Source organism: Erinaceus europaeus, chromosome 2, assembly GCF_950295315.1.
Source record: "Erinaceus europaeus chromosome 2, mEriEur2.1, whole genome shotgun sequence".
Lineage (NCBI taxonomy): Eukaryota > Metazoa > Chordata > Mammalia > Eulipotyphla > Erinaceidae > Erinaceus > Erinaceus europaeus.
The window spans coordinates 33,456,056-33,469,156 of record NC_080163.1 but is presented as its reverse complement, the minus strand read 5'-3'; the positions used below and the strand labels follow the sequence as shown (position 1 = coordinate 33,469,156).

At 38.5% G+C, this 13,101-nt stretch overlaps 1 protein-coding gene and 1 non-coding gene across 2 annotated transcripts in view; one reads left to right on the top strand and one right to left on the bottom strand.

Annotated features, from left to right (window-relative positions):
• CHSY3 (chondroitin sulfate synthase 3) overlaps positions 1-13,101 on the bottom strand; it is a 313,025-nt gene that overhangs the window by 28,834 nt on the left and 271,090 nt on the right. The gene's annotated exons all lie outside the window — the stretch shown is intronic.
• Positions 1,569-1,646, top strand: LOC132537402 (small nucleolar RNA SNORA40). Its single transcript, XR_009548835.1, has one exon. It is a non-coding gene; the product is annotated as a small nucleolar RNA SNORA40 (small nucleolar RNA).

The window sequence follows — 13,101 nt, the reverse complement described above, 5'->3', positions numbered from 1 at the left end:
AGGAAGACAAAGTGCTACCTAAAGTGTGACGTCTAAATACCTTTTTTTTTTCAGGCTGACTTTTTCACCTGGGTCATGTTAGGTGGTGGCACAGCCACTAGAGTGCAAAAGTTACCCTATGCAAAGACCTGGGTTCAAGTTCCTTATCACCATCTGCAGGGTGGAACAGTGGTACAAGTGCCTGTATTTGGCACTGTGTACTTCCCTCCCCCATCCCTTTCACACTATATGCAAAAAACAAAACAAACAAACACACAAAAACAAAGAAGCAAATAGCATAGAACATGGGGTAAAAATGGGCACCAGAGGAGTTGGGCAATGGCGCAGCGGGTTAAGCGCAGGTGGAGCAAAGTGCAAAGACCAGCATAAGGATCCGAGTTTGAGCCCCTGGATCCCCATCTGCAGGGAAGGTCATCTTCACAGGTGGTGAAGCAGGTCTATAGGTGTTTATCTTTCTCTTCCCCTCTCTGTCTTCCCCTACTTTCTCTATTTCTCTCTGTCCTAACAATGACGACATCAATAACAACAACAATAATAACTACAACAACAATTTAAAAATAACTAACAAGGGCAACAAAATGCAAAATAAGTTAAAAAAAAAAGGGCACCAACAACAGTGAAGTTGTGCAGGCAAAGAACCTCAGTGACAACCTTGGGAGAGAGAGAGAGAGGGCGAGAGAGCGAGAGAGAGAGAGAGAGAGAGATCACAGAATTGAAGTTTCCTCCAGCGTGGTTGTGGTAGAGAGGGAAGGTTTGAACTTGGGTAGCATGCATAACAGACCAGGTATGCTGTCTAGCTGCACTATTTTGCCAGTGTCTGAGTAACTGCTTCTATGGCAAGTATTAAGAGTGTGTCAGAGAGTTCACTTATTCTTCACTTAACTTTGCTTGGTTGAAATGAATAAATCTGTGGGTCTAATTTACATAATCTTTCTACGAGTAAAAATAGGATGCAAAAAACTCAATCTATTCCAGATTTAGATCCAAACCGGAATACAAGATTTGATAGAAATCATCATTTAAGATGAAATATTTAAATGGTGCTAACGAATCCTAAAATAGATTATCTCCCAAAACAGACCTCATTTATCTGTAACCAGAATGACACCTTCAAACTCCTTTTAAGCCACTGTATTGCTTTTAAACCTTGAAGAAAAGAATCCTACAATTAGGAATTTTTAGTTGGAAATGGTCCATATCTAGTAGGCACTTCTACCAAGAAGCTGTTTCATGTCAAGTATTAACAGAAGCCAATTACCTGAGAATCATTCATGGTCAAATAACTGATATCTATCCCTGCTCTAAATTTACCCTTCAATTGCAACCAGTACACTAAGGTCTTACTAATTATGGCTGTAAAATTGCCATTATGAATATATATGTATATATACGTACATATTCAAAAGATATGCTAATCAATCTTAGAAAGATTGTCTTACATAGATAATTCATATAAAATGCTTAATTTAATTAATTAAGATTTTATCAAATTTATTTGAGATGCCTCAGTTGAAAACATGATGGCTAAAGTGAGGTGATAAAATATATAAAAGAAGTGATTAGACAAGTGCAAAAAAATGAATCCTCTTTTGCAACCCAGAGCTCATTGTTCAGTATGAATTTGGATACATATAAGAAGGAACATGCATAACAAAAACCAAAACAAAACAAAAAATTATATAAAAGAAATGTGGAATTGGAGGTAATTATGCTAAACAAAATAAGTAATGAGATGAATGACAATTACCAGATGGGTTCACTAATTTGTAGACTCTAAAGAACTGATATACATGAACTTGCAAACAAATAAACAAATAAACCCAGAAGCAAGAAAACTGTTTCAAGATTTGTAAAAGTTATAGTGGTTATTTTTGGGTTGTGGGAGAGTGGGGAGACAGAACTTCGATGGTGGGTACAGTGTAAAATGAAATCCTACAATCTTGTAACCCATATTATTACAAATAAAATATCTTTAAAAAGATTGTAAAAAATATTGTCGAATGTAAAATATTAATTTCCCAATAAAGAAATTGAAAAAAAAGAATGTAAAAATAAATTTGCTTATACCTGAATGTAAAGTGTCATAAGCCAATATAAAGAATGAAACATGCTTTAAGACACCTTAATACAGAATTAAGGAGTACTTGCCATTATTATAAAATTACAGTTATCTATAATTACTATAAAATGTGCAATATGATTTAAAATATTGAAACTCTGACCAGTTTTTCTTTCTCTATTTACACTTCAGTAATATTATAAATATATATACATATGTAAGTATGAAAATATATATGTAACATATGTATGTAAAATAAAACTTTGGAACAAACTTTCAACTCATTAGTAGATATTTGGGCTTATGAAATGTCACCATTTACAAAAATCACTTCTCCACTTAGGAAATCAAAGACCCCAAGGCAACATGCTAATCCCTCTAAGCATATCTTGTCATTACAAGGTGGTTGAGGATGTTTTGTACTGACACCTATCATGGAGAAGTAAGAAGCTATACACATGTAACAGAATAGTCTTGTACATAATTTTCCTTAGTAACTGATTTTTAAAAAGCTTATCTCATTTAAGCCTTCAATATGATATTAAATGGAATCAATTAGATCTCTCTAAGGATTGACATTAAGTATTTAATTAAAAATTAAAAAAATGTTACTTGATTTTTTTTTTTGGTGCCTCCCTGGTTAATGCCTTTATTTAATGGACTGAACTAAATCTCAGAGAAAAGTTTTCTATACTAAACTAAAGTGTTTTAATTTTTCAACTTTTTTCAACTGGATTTTAGCATCTAGGTTTCTAGTACTAAAATTAAGTTCTATTTCTTCTTGCACATGATAATCTTTCATGTTCTTTAATGACCATAATTGATAAACCCTGCTACTATTCAGCCAGAGATGTTCCTACTGGCATCCTAATAACTCACCTCTAAGCATGTTTTCATTGTATGCCAGTTCTCATAAATATCACAAATGAAAGGACAGTAACACTCCAAGGGTTACCATATTGTCCTGTCATTTCATTTTGGCTTACTGCTTTAGTCTTTAGAAATTTTAGTGTATCTTTATTCTCTAACTTAACATGTATGCAAAAAGTTTTCACAGAGTTTTTGCTGAATGCAACTTCACCTGACTCACTGATTGGTACAACAATATCAAAGATAGGTAGCTCCCCAATAGAGATCTCTTAATCCATGTTGACATTTAGCCACATCGTTTACACATTTTTTGCCTTAAGTAAAACCCTCTTTATTTGTTTATTATTGAATAGAGACAGAGAATTTGGGAAGGGAGCAGGAGATAGAGAGGGAAAGACACCTGCTACTTCACTACTCATGAAGCTTTCCCCCTGTAGACAGGGACCAGGGGCTTGAACCTGGGTCTTTGTGCACTGTAATATGTGCACTTAGCCAGGTGCTCCACTGCCTGGCCCCAAGTTAAACCCTCTTTGTATTTATATTTACTCAGGACAGGCACCCTTCTGGGTGGAGGGGCAAAGGTGTTCAGTTTGTGGTGTACTTTTGATCACCTAGGTAGGTAAGTGCTATGAATTTATTCCTGACTGCATTTGACTTTTTATATGTCTGCTTCCAAATAACTTGGCTTATGTCATCCCGCTTTTTCTGATCAGTAAAGTGGTGATAAGGATATTGACCCATCTCAGAGGCATGTAGTGAAGAAATGCTAATTAATGTACACAAATCACTTTGAAAACACAAATTGCTATTTAAATGTTAAATATGTGTGCTCAACAGATTAACATGTCCTAGATGCTGAAGTGGAGTCACTTTGCTCAATGTGGGAAACCAAAAAGCAACCTGGCACCTGCTCAGAACTCATACTCGTTTTCTCACTTTATTTTGAAGCAACACAATTTTTATGAATTTTGTGACTGAAAACTATCAATAAGCATTAAGTTAAATGTCTGTCTGTCTAAAAGACAGAGGATATACTTTAAGAGACTGTCAGAAAGAGAAGTGGCTAAATTGCTCAGGAGAGAAAATGATTCCATGCAATCTATTTTATGGTAATAAATCTGACAGTACAAGATTTTCTATAAAAATGCAATATTACTAATAAAGGGGTAACTGTTTTTTGTCATGTCATATGACCCACTGATTTGGATTAACAGGTACAACTTTCTCTCATTCGAAGCTGACAGGTGAAGAAAATATCTTGAGATTGCTTAACAGATCAGTAGTATCAAGCGGTTCAAAACCGAGAAACTACACAAGTCATCCCAGTTTCTGCTAAGGCAGTCTTACTAGAATTGAACATCTGCTTCTCAGACTCTTGCTAGATTATGCAACCCTAGGAACTATGCTGTAGCCTCCACAGAAGACTGAAAATGAAGCTGCTAAATAGTCCTCGAAATAACTTTCTACTAACTAGTCCAGTTTAGGGTCCTTCCCTTGCTTTAAGCACATAAAGAACATAATGCCTAAACCAGCTGGAAACATTTTATTTGACTCCTTGTTTTTACCTCACCAGGGGCCTGTGGAAGATTTGCATTTTCAAGGCTTTTCAATTTTAAACAGTTAATCATCTTAGAGGATAGGAATATTCAAAGCTGGCTGTGTTTCTTGGGAGACTTGATAGAAACTCAGTGGAGGAAAAGAAACACTTTCAGTTTGAAGTAGAAGGTTGCATTAAACATGAAATAAACACTCCTTCCTGTGCTGCCAATGTCTCAAAATAGATCTTTGAACAGATTTTAAAGTGCCATTCTGTGTTTTTTCCAAAGAAGTCAATGGCTCCATTAGCTTGATTACTACACAAGGAGAAGGGCCAGAGGCTTGCCCTTGAAATAAAATAAAAGAATCTTTTGCCCCCACCCGCATTTTACTGGATAGGGCAGAGAAAAATTGAGAGAGGAGAGGAAGAGAAAAAGATAGACAACTGCAGACCTGCTCCACCACTTCTGAAGTGTCTCCATGGGGGCTCAAACCCAGGCTCTTGTGTGGGTCTTTGCTCACAGGACTATGTGTGCTTAATCTGGCACACCAGCCCCTGACCCCTAAATCAAAGAATGTTCTATGTGAACAGTTTCTTTTTTATTTTTTCAAAGTGAGAAATTACTAAAAACATAAAGGGCTCCATTTTAATTAAACAAAGGGAATAAATCGAATAATTACAAACTTCCTACCCAGAACTCAGTATTCATTTCTGTTGTACTACCAAGTAATTAAAACTAAACTCAAATAAACTCATGGGACTGCCTTCAAAAGCCCACTGTGTCCCAGAGAGGTGCTGTACACTTAGTCAACATCAAATTATTATATAATAAATTATTATAGAATAAAGTATGTTGAACTTGTTACTTATGGGCATGGCATTACTTTGGAATCTGTTAGAAATGCATACTCCCTGGCCCCATCTGGATTAAGTGAACCAGAGCTACAGTTTAAGAGTGCTCCCAAGTGTTCTGAATGCAAAGTAAAGTTTTAATTGCACAGCTTTAACCAATTACTATCCAATTCTGTATTTCTTTGAAGAGCTCTAACTCTTAGTTCAATTGTATTATCTCATTTCTAATGATAAATTTAATCTTTGTGTTAATATAATGTTAAATAGAAAATAATCTGAGATACATACATATATCACACAGACAACTTGTGTCAAAGTTCAAAAAAATGAGGAGCACTGTAAACCCATAGATAGGAGTCACAATACTTAAACACACAAGCATAATTATAGATAAACAAAGAAGAACATGGCATTTAAAGAAGACTTTAAATATTCTGAGTAAATGAAGAGTATATGAGGATTCATTGAGATGTAGGTTAGGGTAAAATTAAACTAAATATGTAGTTTAATTCCTGTATTAAAAGCGGCCTTAATGTAGCTCCTGAGAAGATACAGCTAATTCCTCCAATATCTTTCTTAAGTTCAGAGATTTCTTTAATGTAAATTTGTCCCTTAAATCCTAATGTCACCTTTCCTTCTAACCTTACTCTTGCTTTTTTACAAAGTTTTCTAGGAAATTTAAATTGGCTTAGGCAGTATCTCTATCTGCCTACAAGCTGCCTCGAACCACTGTTTGACCTGTTAAAAGGAAACAAACAGCCCTCCTCAAAACGTAAATTATCTCCCGAGGACTCCTCGGCCCTGGAAAGGGTTAACCAGGCCCTCCAGGACATGCACCTTGTTCAATTCTCTCCCTCCTCTCCGGTAAACCTTCTAATCTTCAACTCCACCCCCACAGTAGTAGGGGGATTGTGGCAAGACCATGGGGTTCTTGAGTGGCTTCACACGCCAGTAGGAGGAACTCCAAGGCTCCTCACTGAGATAGACGCGTTAGCATTCATAGTTCGCCAAGGGAGAAATAGGTCTGTGCAGGTCTTAGGGAAAGAACCTGATTTAATTATTCTGCCCTTTTCTCTTACAGATACAGAGTGGCTCATACACCATAATTCCCACTTTGCCATAAGCTTCATGGGGTTTCCAGGACAAATAGATAACCATTTTCCTTCCAATAAATTGATAGCATCTTTACCTCTTTTGCCTCTACTAGCACCTAAACTTTCTCTTGAGATCCCATTCCTTCTGCTCCTACTGTCTTCACTGATTGTGGAAAAAAGGGAGCTGCTGCCCTTATATATTACCTGGACAAACAACCCCCTAAACCTCTCTTTACTGAGCTTCCTGAGAATTCCCCTCAGTACAAAGAACTTTATGCTCTTTTCCTTGCATTAAAAGCTGTACCAGAATCCTTCAACCTTTTTTCTGACTGTGTGTATACTGTTAACTTGCTTCCATGGCTTGCTCGTTCCTATGTGAAAATTGATGACAACCCACTTTCCCCTCTTTTGATTCAAATCACCTCTATGCTTTCTTCTCAAACCCAACCACTATATATTCAGCACCTTCGTTCCCACAGCCCTCTTCCTGGTGCCTTGTCTGAAGGGAATGCTGCAGCTGACCACCTTGCCTCCACAGGAGCTCTCCTAGTCTCTGTCTCTGATCCTGCTGACTTTCATTCCCTAACCCATGTTAATCTTAAAGGCCTTCAAGCTCGATTTCCTGATGTTCCGTTACCACAATTAAAACATGTCCTAGCTACATGCTCTTCTTGTGCAAGTCTCATAAAAAACACCTGCTATTCAGACTCTTGGTGTTAACCCCCGAGGCTTAAAAGCTAATGCTATTTTGCAAATTGATGTCACCCACATACCAAACTTTGGCAAACAAAAATATGTGTTTGTCTCAATTGATACCTTTTCTAAATTTATGTGGGCAACAGCTCAGACAGGAGAAAGCTCTAAAAAGCTTATAAGCCACATGCTCTCCTATTTTGCTGTGATGGGCTTACCTCTTCAAGTGAAAACTGACCGTGGACAGCTTTTACCAGCAAACAATTTAAAGATTTTTGTTCCCTCTGGAACATTACTCATACCACAGGCATTCCCTATAATTCACAGGGACAAGGCATTGTCGAGAGGGCCCATCAAACCCTTAAGGCTCAATTAAATAAAGATAAAGGAGGAATGTAACCCCCCAATATCCAGCTAAGAAAAGCCTTAACTACGTTAAATCTCTTTAATATTTACAATAACTCGGACTTACCTCCTATTATTCTTCACTGGCAAACACCATCTACCCTCCCATCTATTAAGGTCAAATGGAAAGACCCACTTGATAAAATTTGGAAAGGGCCTGGCCCTCTATTGACAATGGGAAGAGGTTTTGCATGCATTTTCCCTCATAATTACTCTAAACCTGTCTGGATTCCTGCCCGCCATGTCCGACAATACCTTCATGATGGCACTGTTATCCCTGAAGAACAAGAAATACAAGAGGACTAGCTGCAGTATACATCCCAGGATCCATAATATGACATGGCAGAACCTACAAAAGTTGGCTCACAGAGACCTCTCTTCTACCCTTTCCCTGAATGTCTTATATTATGACTGGCCAGTTGTGTTTTGTGAGTGAGTGTGTTGAATGACCAAAAACTTTTGTATGACCCATCTGCTCAGAGTACTCTAAATGTTAAAACCATTGTCACTAACATGCGTTAACTCTCTAAGTAACCTGAGTCTGTTTATAGTCCAAAGTCAATTATAGTAAACCTCTAACTTGTTACAAGTTTTATTTTTTTTTCACAAGTAAGTGATTACAGCTATCAAGCCTTCATATGAGGAATCATCTGTTCATATGGAAAGGTATTAAACTGTAACAAGTTCCTCCATATCCAAACTATGTGAATTAACAACATTCACATATTCTTGTACACTTAACTGGTGTATCTTGTCTTGCCACCATAGGCCTGCCTTTGTCAGCCAACAATTTAAAGATGTTTCCCTTTATAACATCACCCATGCCACGGACATCCTTTACTACCCCCAAAGACAAATGGCTGTTTCCCTAGGCATCACATCCTCTGACTGCTTCCCTTAGACTTAAGATATGATCCTACTTCTTCATACCAATGGATACATTCCCCCTTCCTTACCTGTCTACCCTTAGTTGTGGGACTCTAGCTTGTTTTACTTATTCTGCTTACAATAGGTCCTATAATTCTTTTTTTTTCAACATTTTAATTTATTTATTAATGAGAAAGAGAGGAGGAAAGAGAAAGAACCAGATATCTTTCTGGTACATGTGCTGCCAGGGATCGAACTTGGGACCTCACGCTTGAGAGTCTAACGCCTTATCCACTGTGACACCTCCCAGACCACGGTCCTATAATTCTTAACAAGCTCATGGCCTTTTGCGGCAACAGATTGATGCCATAAAGATGCAACCTATACAAACTCACTATCATAGGCTGGACATGGAAGAATATTGAGTTGATGTGGAGGATTTGCCCCCCTCCATCAGAATGTCCACCATGTAGAAGGCTGGCTAGCCAATGATGGGTAAGAGGAAACTAGCGCTATCCAGTCAACCTAAGATAGGGCACCTGGTACTACTGGGCAAAAATGACCAGGTGTTCCAATGATGGGTAAGACAGAAGGCTGATCCCCAACCTAAGACAGGCACAGTCCACCCTGCCACAAAACAAAGTCCGCCAAACATTAAAACATGATATAAGACAGGGGGACATGTGAGGAGCCACATGTGCCCTCAAGGTTGCTATTGGCATGGCCATAGAGTTTATGTTAAAAGATAGTTCCTGGGAATCGGGCGGTGGCGCAGCAGGTTTAGTGCAGGTGGCACTAAGTGCAAGAACTGACTTGAGGATCCCAGTTTGAGCCCCGGCTCCTCACCTGCAGGGGAATCACTTTACGGGTGGTGAAGCAGGTCTACAGGTGTCTTTCTCTCCCCCTGTCTTCCCCTTCTCTCTCCATTTCTCTCTATTCTATCCAGCAACCACAATATCAGCAATAACAACAATATAATTACAACAATAAAACAACTAGGGCAACAAAAGGCAAGATACAAAAAAAAAAGGGGGGATAAGATAGTTCCCGCTTCCCTACACTTTAGAGTCTTTGTTAAAAGATAACTTCTTTTTCCCTATGAATCACCCAGGACCTTCCAGATAACGGCTGACTACCATGAGAAATAATATAAAATATAATCATAAATGAATAGGAAAGTTACATCCCCCAATACTCAGTTGGTCAAGGCACCAAACCTCTTTTTCTATAAAGCATTCAAATCAGATGCCCTGCTAACCACGAGAAGCAGATTGTGTTTCTTCCACAGGAATCCCAGAAAAAAAAAAACATCTGGACCCCTGCACACCCTGACATCACCCACTAGATGGCACGACTACAGTGGCACACCCCCCAAACCCTAGATGTCACCTGATGCGATCTGAAGAACCTGATTCACAGACTCCAAGGACAGAACCTTTTTACTGCCTGTCTGCCTTTCCTGCTTCTGCTTTGACCTGTCACGTTTTGGTGGTTCCAGCTCACTTTCTACAGAAAAGCAGAATTCCAGAGGCTGACCTTCCTCATGCAGCATTTCATCCCCTGCCATTTCTCCCCCTAGTCTCCTACCTGGGGGACTGCCACAGTACTGGAGAATGCTCCTCAAATTGGAGTAGTCCTTCTCCATGGGAAACATGTGAGAAGAAGTCCAGATAGTCCCAGTGGAAATCCCCATGCATATCCTAAAGTCTGCAATCACGGTAATAAAGAACCAAATTGTGGCCTGGAGAAAAATGTAGTCCTTTTCCTCAGGAAACATGGTAGAGGGAATCCAGAAAGTCCAAGGAGAAATCTCAGTGCATCTCCCAAGCTCTATGATTAGGGTCACAAGAAACCAAAGTTCCCGGTCAGGGAAACAAAGTGTGGCCCAGAGCAAAATGTTCCATAGACAGAGTAACTGTCTCATGATGAAACAGTAGACTAGGCTTTGGCAAACCTCTTCATAAGTAGAAGAGAAGACCATAATGCATAGGTAGGCAAAGTCTTCACTTATCTGGGAGTTGCGCAGGTCCGGCCCCACGTTGGGTGCCATTATATTGTTTTTGCCGGGCTGACTTCGTGGGCGGGTAACAGACGACCAGGGACTCATGGTTGAGCTGTACGCAGTATCTCTTTATTCATTCAGGACGTAGTGCAATCTATACCAAGCTAAGCTAAAACTAAACTAAAACTAACAATGTTGTCTTTATATATACTTCCCAAGTAGGGCGTGAACAGGATGTGACATAGAGAGGGTGGAGAGAAAAGTGACTGGTGAAAATCAGGGTATGACAAGGAGAGGGGGCAGAGCAGGTAAGAATTCTACCACTAAACCACCAATGCCCTGGAGGGAAGATGGTGCTTGTTAAAAGAGGTTATGTAAATAGAATACAGTGTTCTGTAAATAGAATGCAGGGGGGATTAAACCAAATGAAACAGAAGGAGTTTTTAAAGCATACCAACAGAGTTCAATGAAAATGAAGACACAAGCTATCAAAATATTTGGGACAGGCTAAGGCAGTACTGAGAGGGAAGTTCATAGCCATATAAGCACACATTAGGAAACAAGAGAAAGCACAAATAAACAGCCTGATTGCACATGTTAAAGACCCAGAAGAAAAAGAACAAGGGAACTCTAAAGCAACTAGAAGTACAGAAATAACTAAAGTTAGGGCAGAAATAAATAACATTAAAAATAAGAAAACCATACAAAAGATCAATGAATGTAAATGTATGTCTTTGAAAGAGTGAACAAAATTGACAAACCTTTAGCCAGATTCAAAAAACAAAAAAAGAGAGAAGACCCAAATAAATCAGATCATAAATGAAAGAGGAGATATCACAAAAGACACCACAGAAATTCAGCATATCATGGGAAACTTCTATGAACAACTATATGTCACCAAGCTAGAGAACCTGGAAGAAATGGAGGATTTCCTAGATACCTATGAACTTCCAAAATTAAGTAAAGAGGAACTGGATAACATGAACAGGTCCATCACAGCTAATGAAATTGAAACAGTTAATAAACAGTTCCCAAGAATAGAAGTCCTGGACCAGATGGTTTTACAAATGAATTCTACAAAACCTTCAAAGAAGAACTAATACTTCTACTTGGGAAAGTTTTCCAGAAGACTGAAGACACTGGAATACTCCCTTCCAGCTTCTATGAAACCAACATCACTTTGATACCAAAAGCAGACAGGGACACAACCAAAAAAGAAAACTACAGACCAATATCTCTGATGAACATATATGCTAAAATATTGAACAAAATGCTAGCCAACCAGATTCAGCAGCATATTAAAAAGATAGGTCGTCATGACCAAGTGGGATCTATCCCAGGCATGCAAGGTTGGTTTAATATCCATAAATCAATCAACGTAATCCACCACATCAATTAAAGCAAGACCAAAAACCACATGGTCATATCAATAGGTGCAGAGAAACACAACATCCTTTTATGATCAAAACATTGCAAAAATGGGAATAGGTGGAAAATTCCTGAAGATAGTGTAGTCTATATAGAGCACAACTACAGCCAATATCATTCTCAATGCTGAAAAACTGGAAGCATTTCCCCTCAGATCAGGTACTAGACAAGACTGCCTACTATCACTATTACTATTCAACATAGTGTTGGAAGTTTTTGCCACAGTAATCAGGCAGGAACAGGAATTTAATTAAGCATACAGATTGGAAGAGAAGAAGTCAATGTCTCCCTATTTGCAGATGATATGATAGTATACATAGAAAAATCTAAGGAATCCAGCAAGAAGCTTTTGGAAATCATCAGGCAATATAGTAAGGTGTCAGCATAAAAAAATAACATACAAACGTCTGTGGCATTCTTCTACGCAATCACGAAGTTAGAAGTTGAAATCCAGAAATCATTTACTTTTACTATAGCAACAACAACAAAAAAATATCTAGGAATAAACCTAACCAAAGAAGTGAAAGACTTGTATACTGAAAATTATGAGTCACTATTCAAGGAAATTGAAAAAGACACAAAGAATTGGAAAGATATTCCCTGTTCATGGTTTGGAAGAATTAACATCATCAAGATGAGTATACTACCCAGAGCCATAAACAAATGTAGTGCTATCCCCATCAAGATTCCAACCACATTTTTTTTTCATTATTGTAGCTATTATTGATGTAATTGTTGCAGGATAGGACAGAAAGAAATGGAGAGAGGAGGGGAAGACAGAGAGGGGAAGAGAAAGACAGACACCTGCAGACCTACTTTACCACTTGTGAAGCGACGCCCCTTGCAGGTGGTGAGCCAGGGGCTCGAACCGGGATCCTTAGGCTGGTCCTTCTGCTTTGTGCCACATGCGCTTAAAGCTCTGTGCTACCACCCGACTCCCTCCAATCACATTTTTTAAAGAGAATAGAACAAATGCTACAAATGTTTATCTGGAACCAGAAAAGACCTAGAATTGCCAAAACAATCTTGAGAAGAAAGAACAGAACTGGAGGCATCACACTCCCAGATTTCAAATTGTATTATAGAGCCATTGTCATCAAAACTGCTTGGTACTGGAACATGAATAGACACACTGATCAGTGCAATAGAATTGAGAGCCTAGAAGTAAGCCCTATGCACCTATCTAATCTTTGACAAAGGAGCCCAGAATATTAAATGGGGTAAGGAGAGTCTCTTCAGTAAATGGTGTTGGAAAAAATGGGTTGAAACATGCAGAAGAATGAAACTGAACCAC